Source organism: Pyxicephalus adspersus, chromosome 2, assembly GCF_032062135.1.
Source record: "Pyxicephalus adspersus chromosome 2, UCB_Pads_2.0, whole genome shotgun sequence".
NCBI classification, from domain to species: Eukaryota; Metazoa; Chordata; class Amphibia; order Anura; family Pyxicephalidae; genus Pyxicephalus; species Pyxicephalus adspersus.
The window spans coordinates 3,233,892-3,247,073 of record NC_092859.1 but is presented as its reverse complement, the minus strand read 5'-3'; positions in this window follow the sequence as shown (position 1 = coordinate 3,247,073).

The following is a 13,182-nucleotide window of genomic DNA, read 5'->3' as shown; positions in this document are numbered from 1 at the left end:
GTAATGGGGTAATCGAGAGAAAAAAAAGAGTTATAATTAATTAAAGTCTTCATTAAACTAGTTATGCTCATCTGTGCCCCCAAAATATTGTTTGCTTTTTTATGGAGACCACAAAACTAAGGGTAATTTGTAAAGCTCATTATAACTCATTTAAAAAAAAAATACAAGACACGGATTAGTAATTGTCTTGCTCCTAATTTACAATGAATAATGATCTGCCTGGTGCAGCAGAGATTTAGGCTCTTGGGTAATGGAGTCATCTATAAAAATACTGCATAGTAGAGGTTAGAGGATGCCGGGACCCCTTGTGTATGCCAGTCGGAAAATTGGCCACATGGCTCAAAACAGCTTAGAAGTCGTTCGAAGTAATGATAGGTAATGCTGCCTTTATTCTGTACTTTAGGCTACATACATATTTGAACTACATGTACACTACCAGACCAAAGTTTTTATTAAAGTAGGGTAAAGGTAAATTCACTACCCTTTGTTCCCTTGCGACCACTGTTATCTGCACCCAGTCCTGGTTTAGGTCAGCTTGATTGTAATGCCGTATCTCCCTGTATGAAATAATTGCATGTATCATGCCAAGATAAAAAAAAAGTTTTCTAATTCCAAGGAGGCCTATTTATGAAATAGTAGGGGAGAGGATAGAATGAGTAAAGTTTTAAGACTGTCAGGATAACTCCTTTGTAATAATGCCTCCGGTCTAAAAAGGATGAGAGCCTTTATAGTCCACTAATGCTATCTGAATTTGTTACAACTCCACCAAATGCAGTCTTCAGGACCATGTAAGGGCCCAACCAATAGATAGTCAAGGAAGTTTCAATGTCACAATGCAACAATATGATACCCTTAGAACAGGGGTCGTCAAACTCCGGCCTTTAGGCCAGATACGGCTTAGCCGGTAGTTCGTTCTGGCCTAACTCCGGCCTGCAATCGGATCAGCCAGGGGGCGTTAGGAACTACCGGAGCCGCTGGAGCCCTGGAACCGCCCCCTTGCAGTGGCTCCTATCAACTCCGACCGCGGTAAATAGGGAAAGCTCCCTGAAGGTAAATCCCTCTCCTCCGCAATGCATACGGAGGAGAAGGATTTCACTTCAGGGGGTGTTCCCTGGTGGTGGACAGAACCATTAGGGCGGGTCCAGCCTAGTGTGCTCCCATAAATGGCCTAGTGTCCCAAAAGCTTTGCTGACCCCTGCCTCAGAAGGAGACTACCTTGAAATGTGACCAGGTCTTCTTACTACTCACTTACTATATATCTATTTTTATTCTTGCTGGTCTATAGATTACAAGGTTTCAAACAAACTTCAAAATTATATTTTTTTTGGGTATTAGGACATAATGCGTCATTGGGGTTATTTATTATCCTATTTATATTTGTATTATTTAATATGTTCAAACTCCACCTTCCAACAAATTCTTCTGCATATAATCTAAAGAATCATAGCTCCTCTACAGTTTTTAAACTGAACCTACAATTTTGGCCAAACATGGATTTATCATAAACGAAGGGGTGATAAGAAAATTGATTCCTAATTGGGAGCAGTTGGTGTGTTTAAAATTTTAACTGAAATATCCATTTTGAGTTTTGCTTTTTCATAAATCTTTAATCACTTTTTCTGGTTCCCAATGAATGTTCCTCAATTTCTCAAAACGCTCATCCACATATGAAGAGGCATTGGTTTATATTAAAGCATTGTTGAATAAAATGTTTATTTCAATAGTCACAAGCCATGAATATGGCCAAAACTGGGTTAAGAGCTATTTTAAGTTTTGGTCCTAACACAAGTTGTTCATTGAACCATAACTTGATTTTTTAGAAGCATTCCATGGCTTTTTAAACCTTTTAAACCTTCCCCTAAATTGAATGGTAAATTACCTAAAAAGACTCTTCACAAGACTTTGTTTCAGGGCATCATGAGCCAAAGTGTTGGTGACTTACTAAAATATAGAAAAGCTGTGTGACATGACAGAGTTGCTGGTGTTAATAAGTAATAACATTTAGCTTAGCTTGGTTTAAAAGCTTTTTATGTAGGGTATCTATGCTCTATGCTCCAAAGTGTGGGCAGAGCCTCAGCGTCAAAGAACCAAAACATGACAGCATGCCAGGAGAAAGAGTAAAGTTTTTCTATTTCTGGTCCACCTTATGGATGAGTGGCTTATGCTACTGTAAACCTATGCCTACTGCTGCCATTGCCTTGCTACCCCTAGACTCCTGCCAGATCCAACCTGTAGAAAAAATTGGCCTGATTTAATGAAGTTCTCAAAGACTGGAGAAGATAGTGTATCACGGGGAGATCTTATGTGATCCAGCAATCCTGGATTTCATTAAAAAAATGATTTTTGATGGCAAAGGTTTTCTGTCCTGGACCAGATCCATTTCAGGTTTGTTGTACCACCCAGGTTCTCCCATGATAGTCTACCTTCACCAGTCTTAGTGAATAAATCAGGCCAAATATCTTTTTTTTCCTGTTATCTACTGCTGTGGTCTTACGAAGCTTCCAAACCCCTTGTTTTCCAGGAAACATACCATGCCAATGGCTTTCATAGTTGTTGGAGTTGCTGGAGCTTTTTGTTTTTTTTTACTAGATTGCATATCACTCTTTCCTTTTTTGGCCTCATCATATGTATTTTAGAGTCTGGGTCTCAAAGGGGGAATTTTGTGGGCTTGTGAACTTTATTAATTTCAGCCGAAATACAACTGATCAAACTTTCAGAAGTCTGTTTATCTGTTTTTTTGTCTCCATTTAACAATGTTACCTATAACTGTACTGGATATTTTGGCTTCAAGTCTTTTGGAGTAATTAGTACTATATTATATTATAGTGTATTGGTGTAGTTATGTTGTAATAAATATTGATATAATAAGTTTTTTATTTATTTATATGACAATTCTTATGCTTGCCCCCTTCAATATTCTCTCCATTTACAATGAACCACAAAAGCCATCTTGTTTTCCACTGGTGAAAGGTGTGGAGCAGATCAGTTTCTGATGTTTTTTTCTTTGCTGCATCCAATGACTCAAAGATTGTTCCTTCTTTCACAGATTTCAATTTAGGAAAAATAAAAAAGTGCCAAGGAGCCAAATCTGGTGAATATGGAGGATGTTCCAGCCTAGTAATGTGTTTGTCGGTCACAGAAAGTGCTGTGTGAGAAGGAGCATTGTCCTGATGAAACCATTTCCCACATTTCTGCCGTCTTTTCCTGACTCTTTCTCTCAGCTTTGTCTTCCTTATAATAACATTGGGTTTGGACTTTTTTGATTCTTGGTGATGAAAATGTTTCCAGTGACTGTGGGTTTGGTTCAGGATCATACTGGAAGATCCGGGTTTCCTCACGAGTGATGACTTTATGGAAAAGGTTCAAATCCATCTGAAATTTATGCAGAAAGTCAGCACAAAATTCCTGCCGCCATTTTTTATTCTCTGCTGTGAAAATTTACTAAAAATGTCAAATTGACTTTTAAACTTTCCCCTTGTTGTGAGGGAAAACAGAACAGCTTTAAATGATGACTGACAATGAACTAAACAGCTGGAGAACTTTACACATTCATAGCAAGTGCTCATCATCATCTCACTGCTTTGTATAAAAGATAGGAACACAGTTCTTTTATTTCCTAGACAGACCTCCTTATTCTCATATATCCTTTATAAAACTTGCCTTCATGATGTTGTCTAGCGCTTGTAGTCGGCATCAATATTTTTCTCTTTTGCAATCTTTGCCTTTGGATTGTAGACTTAATCTAGCTGCTATTTAACCAATTGGAATCCTTTTGAATGATTTTTGAAACCCAGCTTTTGATAAATTTTCCCTTCTGGAAATTCGTTCACCTATTTTATTTTATAGTGATCCAATACAAGCAGTGGGAATCTGTTCATTTTTCCTAAAATTATTGTTTTTTTAGGTAAACTTTTTCATTTTACATTTTTGTATCTTAGCCCTAGCATGATTTTTCCGTATTTTTGAGGATGCGCGAATTATAAGCCCTACCCGGAAAATAAGCCTTACCATAAAAATAAGCTACAATATAAATAATTACATGGAAAGTGCTATTGCTAGACATGGGAAATTGGGGCCAAAGCTACTAAAGCAAATGGAGTCACGAGAAATAAAGATGGAATTCAGGGTTTGAAGAGTTATGATGATGCTCCAGAAGATGATTAAATGACTATATTTGAATACATTTTCATACAAAAAAAAAAATCCTTTGATAATAAGCCCTAGTGCATTATTTGGAGCGAAAAAATAGGACACTGTCTTATTTTCGGGGTAACAGTATTATCTTTGTACGGTAGATCTGTACTCGGGTACTGTTTCCAATACCCTCCTGAAGGAGACATTCAGAAGAAACATGTCAGGGGTATCATATTCCTCAGTTAAAGTTCTATTACATATTTTTATTTCTCTTTCCTGAAATATAAAAGCTGTTGCCCTTATGGTACATTTTCCTTTATGAAGAAAAAGAACAATCTTTTCTACATCAGGCTGTGGCTGTCATGTTAATATATTAGGTGGCAGTACTTGCCAAGTTGCTGTATCACAATGTTGTGGCTCAGTGTCTTAAAAGCTAATAAAAGCCAGCAATTTCATATGGGGGTTTTCAGTATTACCCTATTTTTATTTTATTTTTTTAATAAATAATTAATAAATATTAACACTGTGTTATCAAGAAAGTTTCTAAGCTTAACTGTGGTAAAATGAAAAGGCCAAGACCCTTACCCAAATCTGGGTCCTAGTAAAGGAATGAGTTATTTTGTATTGGGTTGGGTTGTAATTAAAGAGATTTAAATACACACACACATACACAGGTATACACAATGTTTTATACTGCAATGGCGCACAGCACAGAGTCGCCAGACAGTTGCACATATCATAACAAGTGAACACATTTATTGGACTTTAACATCTATACAAGTTGGCATAAAACATTTTTGCTCTGGCATCCAGTACATAAATACAATACCATAGGTAAGTCCATTTAAGCCACAGATTATCACAATATGGCTGAATTCCTTCAGTAAGTCGTAATTTTCCAAGACTTTTTGCAAATAGCTTCTTCAGAGGATACACATACTATGGGAGATTTGGAAATTCCAACAGCTCCTATATTGTACTGGAGGGGATTAGACATACTTCCCAAAAGGGTTTAATGCAGATGTCCCTTTCTAGCATGGTACATTTAGATTTTAGAGGAACTCTAAAAAAATGGCAGAAATTCCTTGGACTCCCCAGCACCATATAGCGTTGAATCAGACCAGGGGATCAAGTTTTGCAGGGAATGTTGATGCCTCAATGGTAGGTGTAGGAAATGGTAGGAAATATGACTTTAACAAAGCTGTCAAAGCAAGCCAAGAATTCATAATTTGCATTCCAGTTCCAAGCCAGAAATACTAAAACCATTTGATCACAATGACAGCCAGTAGGGAGTAGTCACAAAGCAATGACACCCATCATTTACTAATCTCTTTATGATTCTCAATTTTCAAAGCCCATATCAACGTCCCATCAACAGTGTTTATTTTTTACATCATGTTGTTTATTTAATCATTTTTCTAAATATGAAAACACTCAACTTTTTAATTATTTTTTTTGTCAATGCCAAATGTCATGTAATGGCTTCCGCTTTTCTTTATTCCGTAGAGTGTATATCAAGGGATTTTAAAGTAGGGTGACTATACTATATACAATTCTAAGGCTTTATAAGGATTTTAATATTTATATGAGGCTTTATAATTACTGTGATGGAATAGATGGACAGCATGACCAGGTGGGAGATGTAAGTGGAGAAGGCCTTCTCATGACCGGTGGTGGATGACATTTTCACGATAATAAATAGATAAGGGAATAAGGTCCATAAAAAAAATTCAACACCATAATGCAAATCAAGATGTAGATTAAAAATTTGATAAGCTATGTATCTAGGCAAGAAAGCCTCAAAACTGGACTATGTTCCCCCCTAAAAAATGGTCAATAGCTAAAAGGGTAGAAAATGGAAACTGTTGGTAATAAAGGAGCTGTCCAGCAGCCTAAGTACCGATGGTCAAGCTAGGATATATAATGTATATATAAAATATAAATGCATAACTCTGGATTTTGAACGGTCTTGCAAATTACTAGATAGTAATGATGATGCAGCAAGTATAAGAAAATAACCTATTTTTCCACCACATGCATAAAAGAAATACATTTACATAAAGCAGAAGGCTCTAAAAATATTCCATTGACCAGGAGAATTTGGAACAGTTTCGGGGTTGCCTTGTAATCTAGTGGACCTCCAAAATCGAGAGGTTCCTGAGGAAATAATACATTGGCTTATGGAGAATGGCATCCAAGGAGACAACACTGATCAATAGATTGCCTATCAGAGTTAGCAAGTAAATAGCCAGGGAACATAAAAAGAGTGGAATCCTGCCGAAGCAGAGATCAGAGGAGGCCATGAGATAGAATGTGGATGAAGATGTCTGGTTCAGGAACATTTCTCAACTCTGTGGTAGTCAATCTATGAAAGATGAGTAATCAAAGAACATAATAATATTATATTAGGAAGGCCAAAATACTATTTTATAGGGTAAAAAAGTGTTAGGCTTACTATGAAGAGGTTTAGGGAGTGTAAACTTCACTACTCCATCCCAAAATAAGAAACAACATTTTGTCTCACCATAAATTTTAAGAGTTGGTTACACAAAACATAAATGCAAGGAACAAAACAGAAGCTTTCTAAACTGTAGTAATACACAAAAATTAACATAAATCTATGGCAGTGTTTCTCAACCGGGGTTACTCCAAAGATTCCTAGGGGTTCCTTGAGCAATGAGTTTGTGACCCTCAGGTCAATAGAAGTGACACCAATGGGTGACATTTTTTCCAATGGCCATTGTACTAGGCTCGAAATGTCCGGTGCTCGTGTATTGTGACCACACATCCTAGTGTTGATGTTTTATAAAGAATGTAATGACTTTATGGTGTTTATTCATGTAAGTGTTGTATTGTAATAATTCAGGCTTAGTTTACATTAGTGGTCACACAAATTCTGTTTTTTACCACTTCGGGCACTTACTGGTACCCAGGAGTGATAACATGTAGTAACTGCTAGGCTTTTCAGGGTGAAACTGCCTAAAAATTGTGAACGCTTAAATAAGTCTGCATAGAGTATGTGCAATGTTAACCAATTATTTGTACAAATTTTAAGCAGTAAAAGATGCAAACGTATGCATCTCAAGCTCCGTGTTGAGCAAAGGTGGCCATCTTCCAAAATTAACTCACTGCTCTCTCTGCACCAAGCCAGGACTGAGCTGTTGTGTGATTCTATGGGAGATCCATGCACAGATTTTGTAGGGTAGATGTTTTGACGGGGGCCAGTACAGCAGTCCCTCCTGTCCCCCGATGACTGCCTTGGATTTATATGACAAGGTCAAGAACCAATATCACCCAAATAATGATCATTTACTTGGATTTCCAGCATGCACCACTCAGGGTCAGTAACATTTTGCTAAAACCTGATGTTCAGAGATTCTTTTACCATACAACCAGCAATAAGAATTGCTGACCACTGCGTGCCATTGCAAGGTATACAGCCTGTTGCTTTTGAGGGTTACTTTTGCAACTGGTCCTTAAAGCTTACCTATACTCACAAAATCAACTTTGGCTTATGGATAACATAAGGCTAAGTTATAATCATCTGAATACTTTTTTTTTTCAGCTTGCTTTGACTTTTAAACACGAAAAATGAATTCTAGCCACACCCCCAGGTCTCTCTATCGCCTAGGTGGTGAAATGCATTTTGGGAAATGCCATCCTTGGTGGCAGTGTTTCTAATCCACTCCCACTGCCCTAATTTTGCAGATTTTTTTCTTTCCTTGCCTGGGACTCTCATGTCACTCAAGTGCGACTGCCCCATCTGCTTCCTGCTTCTTTTCTGCTTGTGAGCTCTCCGTGCAGAGGGCTCCAGCTAGTGAGTGAGGGGGAGGGGGTGGAGGAGAAGGTCAGGAGAGGAAGAAAACATAAACTTGCCAGTCACAAGCTGGTCACTTCTAAACACTTCATAAATCATAACATTTTTCATGGATACAAGCTGACCCAGCCAGAGCCACCAGGGAAGACTGACAATTTAGTGCATGTAAGTTAGAATAGATTAAGTAATTGAAAGACTAGTTTTTGAGTTTAGTTCCTCTTTGAGCCAAAATAACAGCTTTTGGAGAAGTTTGATATATAGTAAAAAAGGCAAACAGAGGTGGCATAATAAAAAACATGACCACATACTTCCAAGTAATAAACACAGTTACCCTACCCTAACCCTACATTTGGCCCTGTACGCCATAAACCTGAAAGAAGCTGTACTAGCACAATGTAGCCCTGATTTGGTTCTTCTTTACTGCCACCCAATAGCCCTGATTATTTAAAGCTTTCCAAGGCTGGAGAACATACACTTTTATCACCGAACCTAGGCTATCCAGCAAACCCGGAATTGATCTGGTTCAGGATTGGAAAAATTTGTTAACAGATAGCAGATTACTTTTAAAAACCAATTCCAGGTTTGCTGGATCACCCAGGTTCACTGGTGAAAGTGTATTTTCACTAGTCTTGGAGAGCTTTATTCAAACAGGCCCATTGCATCCACATTATTTAGACAAGTTAACTGCAGCAAAGTGGAACCCAAATGCTTATAAATAATACACATCAACTCACATGATCCAATTTACTGTATATTTTTCTTGAAATCAGTGGAACCAGGGCTTGTGAATGTCCCAGAACCTATTTAATGTACAGCGCTGCGTAATATGTTGGCGCTATATAAATCCTGTTTATTAATAATAATAATAATAATAACCTGGCAGCATTAAGAGATTAATTAACATAAAGAAAGGTGAGAATAGGAAGGATCCAAAAGACAATCTTTTATCTACAACATGGTCATAATTGCAGTTGTAGAGTTTAAAGAGAATGCCAGTTGTATTGGTAAGGAGGACATTCAGTACCTCTTGAGTTGGTGTTGCCATATTTACCCATTAAATTTGATTTTGATTCAGACTTTTTTAACCAATAAACCCAGAATCGGCAGACAGCCAACATCAACATAGCAGGAAAACAGCTTTCTGAATAGTGATTGGCAGGGGTAGTATTGCCCTTAAACACCACCAACCGGTAGAATTTCTGCTAGATGATTTCCTGGGCATTTGATAATGTACACAGCAGGCAGTGTTGCCATTGGTTGGTGGCTGTTAGGAATACCCCTGTTAGGAGAAGCACCAGATGAAAAAAAAAGCAGTGCCAAATATAACATCTCATCAACAATATTACTATTGACCTTGAACTATAATAACTCTCACAACTTGCTAGATTTAAACAAAACATCAAAAAATAAAAAAAATAAAAAAAAAAAAGAAAAAAAATCTTAATTTTCACATAGATGTCCAAATGTAATATCAGTGCAGAAGATATATGCACCATATCCCTCATATTTCCATACTATCAGCTGCAATCTCTAGCTTAGTTCTGTAAACTCTACTGCTTGTGTATTTTATCTAACCTGGGGTGGTATCATGTCTTTTCTATACTTTTATATCTAGGTTGCTGGAGGTGCATCAGCCACTTCTGTTCATATTCTCACATAGCAAGATATTAGCAAATGTCTCAAATGTTTCTTCATTTCTTCATTGTTCAATCCTTCATTGTTAGCTTTAATTTGTTCTCATACTGCCGTATCTAACCTGGCTCCCAGAGACAGCCATTACCAAAGATTTGCTCACTAGGCACAAATTTTTATTTGTCCCTGACTCCCACAATATATCCTGGACATACCAGTTTTGATCAGCCGCAAACATGGTGTTATTTATACAAAGTAAAATAAATAAAGAAATCCTGAGTGATTGATGTTTCCGAACAATTTTTTGGCCCTGATATCCTGGAAATCTCTTCACACCTCCCCAGGTGACCGTTCCCTTTGTTCTTTTTAGGAAAGACGAGAAACTCCACTAGTCCTACAGGATATTCCCCCCCCCCACAATAATGTTATTATATTTCCAATGGATAGTTCTTCTCCGAAATGGAGACAAGAAAACAACATGGTGTCCATGATAAAGTCTTTTCCTTCTCAGGATTACTAGTGAAAAACACAGAACCATAGCGGTGAGTTTATGATAACACTGTCCATATCAAAAAAGTGAATTTATGGAAAAATGTTATAATATAATAATAATAATTATTGTAACAGCAATTGTTTAACACGTGAGATGCAGGGATTTATGCGATGGAATGTGTGAAGTGAAATGATGTACTGACCGTCTTAGAGGGATTTCCTGGGTGGTATTTAGGGAAATGTATCGATAAATTGAAGGTAGTAGTACTGTAAGATAAAATACATTGGAATGGAAAAAAACCTTGTAGACTTACATTCATTTGTGTGTGGACTTACATTAGTTCTTATGACGGAGAAGAAGGTCAGCACATGGAAATGTGGTCCATTAGGATGTGATCCAATCAGTATGGCCCATATCACTGGACACAAGACAATGCAGCATGGATTGAGGGAAAAGTAGTTGAAAAGAAAAACTTTGTAAACAGCATTATGATATGAAAGATGGAGATGGGAAGAAGAAAAAAAACACCTACTAGATAGAATGTTTAAGAGAGGGAGAAGTGATTGGAGAGCGTGCTTTAAAGCGCTCATAAACTTAGAATTTTAACTTTTAAGTTTAAATTTTAAATACGTAGACAACCCTTTTATTTAAAGTAAAAATTATGTTTGTTTGTGTTTTTCTTTAAGTGCAATATCCTTTATAATGTGCAAAAAAAAAAAAAGAGTGCAGAATTGCCCCTTAATTCTCGATCACCTAGGCGATCAAGAATGAATGGAAGCACAGGTACCTACGTCACGCATCCCATGAGGCTCTTGGCTGCTCTCAAGCATGCGCAGAAGGAGCCCTTTCTTGAAAAGGGAAAGAATTGCTGATCTAACCCATGTGCACTGTTTTTTTCTCATCTACGTCACCTTATCTCATGCTTGCGTCAGGAGACGTAGGAACAAGAATCAGGAATATTGGAGGAGAAGATGGCTGCACATGGCTCGCTGGCTCAAAAATGGGTACGGCGTGGGACCCGATGGAAGAAACTTTCCGACAGACAAACTGCCTTGCGGGATTGAAGGTAAGTGTTTTTTTTTATTTGGGTAGTTTTGGGTTTCCTTCCTCTTTAAGTCATGCTGATCATCTATAGATGTTGACCCATGTGCGGTGTGAGCTGTGAGAGGGAAGTCCTGTGCACCACAAATGGAGTGTCTGAACCGGGAACGGTAGTGGGCGAGGAAGTGAGGCAAAGGCACCACAAATTGAGACACAGAGAAAGAGATGGGAGGGGGAGCAGTTATTGGGGAACACAGGTAATGGGGTGAATGCGAGAGAATTAGGTGGACAAGGGCAATGAATGGTTGAGATGGTGTTAAAATTACTTATTGGGAGTACAGAATAGTGGTGAGTGAATGGTAATAGTGAATCATATATGATAAATGATAGAAGAGTAATAATTGAATGAATACATGAATAGTGAATGAATGTTAGACTATGAATAATGAATTTGAATTTAAGGCTAAATAAAGGATAACATAGTGCTGGAAAACAATATACATGTATAATGAACGCCTAAACTAATCATACATCAGATAATTACATGATAATTTCATGCTCTGTCTGATAGATTCTATGGAACAAGGACATTATGTGCCTTTTCTGGCAACAAATCTGATTGCTCTGACTGAATTAACTTGGCATACCACAAAACTTCATAATTTAGACCAAAGTAATGAATGACTCACTGAAGGCTCGCCCTGTTAAGACATTATTCAATTAAGCAAGGATCTGTCTAAAGTTGACAGCAGGGTGATGCATGATTACGTTAACATCCTTTTTCATTATTTGCAAATTACCCAGAAAAAATGTTAATGCGTTAAAGTATTTGACAATCCAGAACTAATATCAGGTTTATGTTGCCGTTTAGGTCTCAATGGGATGCTTCACTGTCTCTATTTGTATTGGTGACCCTTGCCACTGAACGCAAAGAAAAATGCCAAATCAGGAATAAAGGAAACATGTCTTTAATGTAGATTTTGTTAATTGACACCTGTCTAAAAGGGGATTTAGTTATAAAATATATGGTGCCTGGAATAAAGACAACCCTTCTATTTAAATGACTGTGGTATATACCTTTACAAACATTACATTGGCACCAGGACTGAATGATGCTTTCTATGACATATACATAAGTACTACATATATATACAGTTACAATTAATAAATTATTAAATATTGCGTCAAAAACATGTGTGCATCATAACAAATTCATGTAAATCGGATTTTGTTTAAAAACATTAACAGTGGGTGTTGACACAGCAAAATAACCACAAGTATTTACCAGTCAAACAATAACATTCTGGTTCCAAATGGTGACGCTTTTCACAGAATCTCTCTGCTTCATCAGACCAAGAGCCATAAGTTTCAAACAATTAGAATATATATTTCTTCTAATCGGCTATTTTGTTTTTATATCACAAAACACTTACATATGTGAACAAATGGATATGAGCTCTTTAAATACTGCCACCTTTTACTACTGCAGAATATTTACCCCCAAAGGTGTCTTTTTGGAAACATTTATAGGTTTACTTTTAAATAAGCATGGACAGCTTGGAGTACTGTTAAGGAAAACAGAAAATATCCTAAAGGAGATATAATATATATATATATGAATTTTTGTTGAAGTTAAAAAACATAGATAAGGGTATAAAGCTCCTTGCTAGATTAGTCCTATTAGGGGTTTGGAGCTCCAAATGATTTTAGGAAAATCTATTAATTCCCCAAAACATCATTTCCTAATAGGCAAAGCTGTGGAAATGTGCTCAAAAAAGCAGCCACAATGCAGAAACAGGAGAGCCCAGTCCTGGGACTATAAATAGGCTAGAATATTACTTGCAATCTCCCCTACGTGTAGCCAGGTAATTGTTAAATACATTCAAGGGTGTGTCTTCAGGCTTACTTCATATGTAATGCTTGTGTATGAATGTTATCTTAGTCTATCTGGAGAAGAAAGAGAAGCAGAAAGAGAAAGGACACCAAGGGGGAACAGTTTCGCTAAATAGATGGCAGCAATAAATATTGTTAAATAATCAGATGAAATAAAATGAAACCCACTATT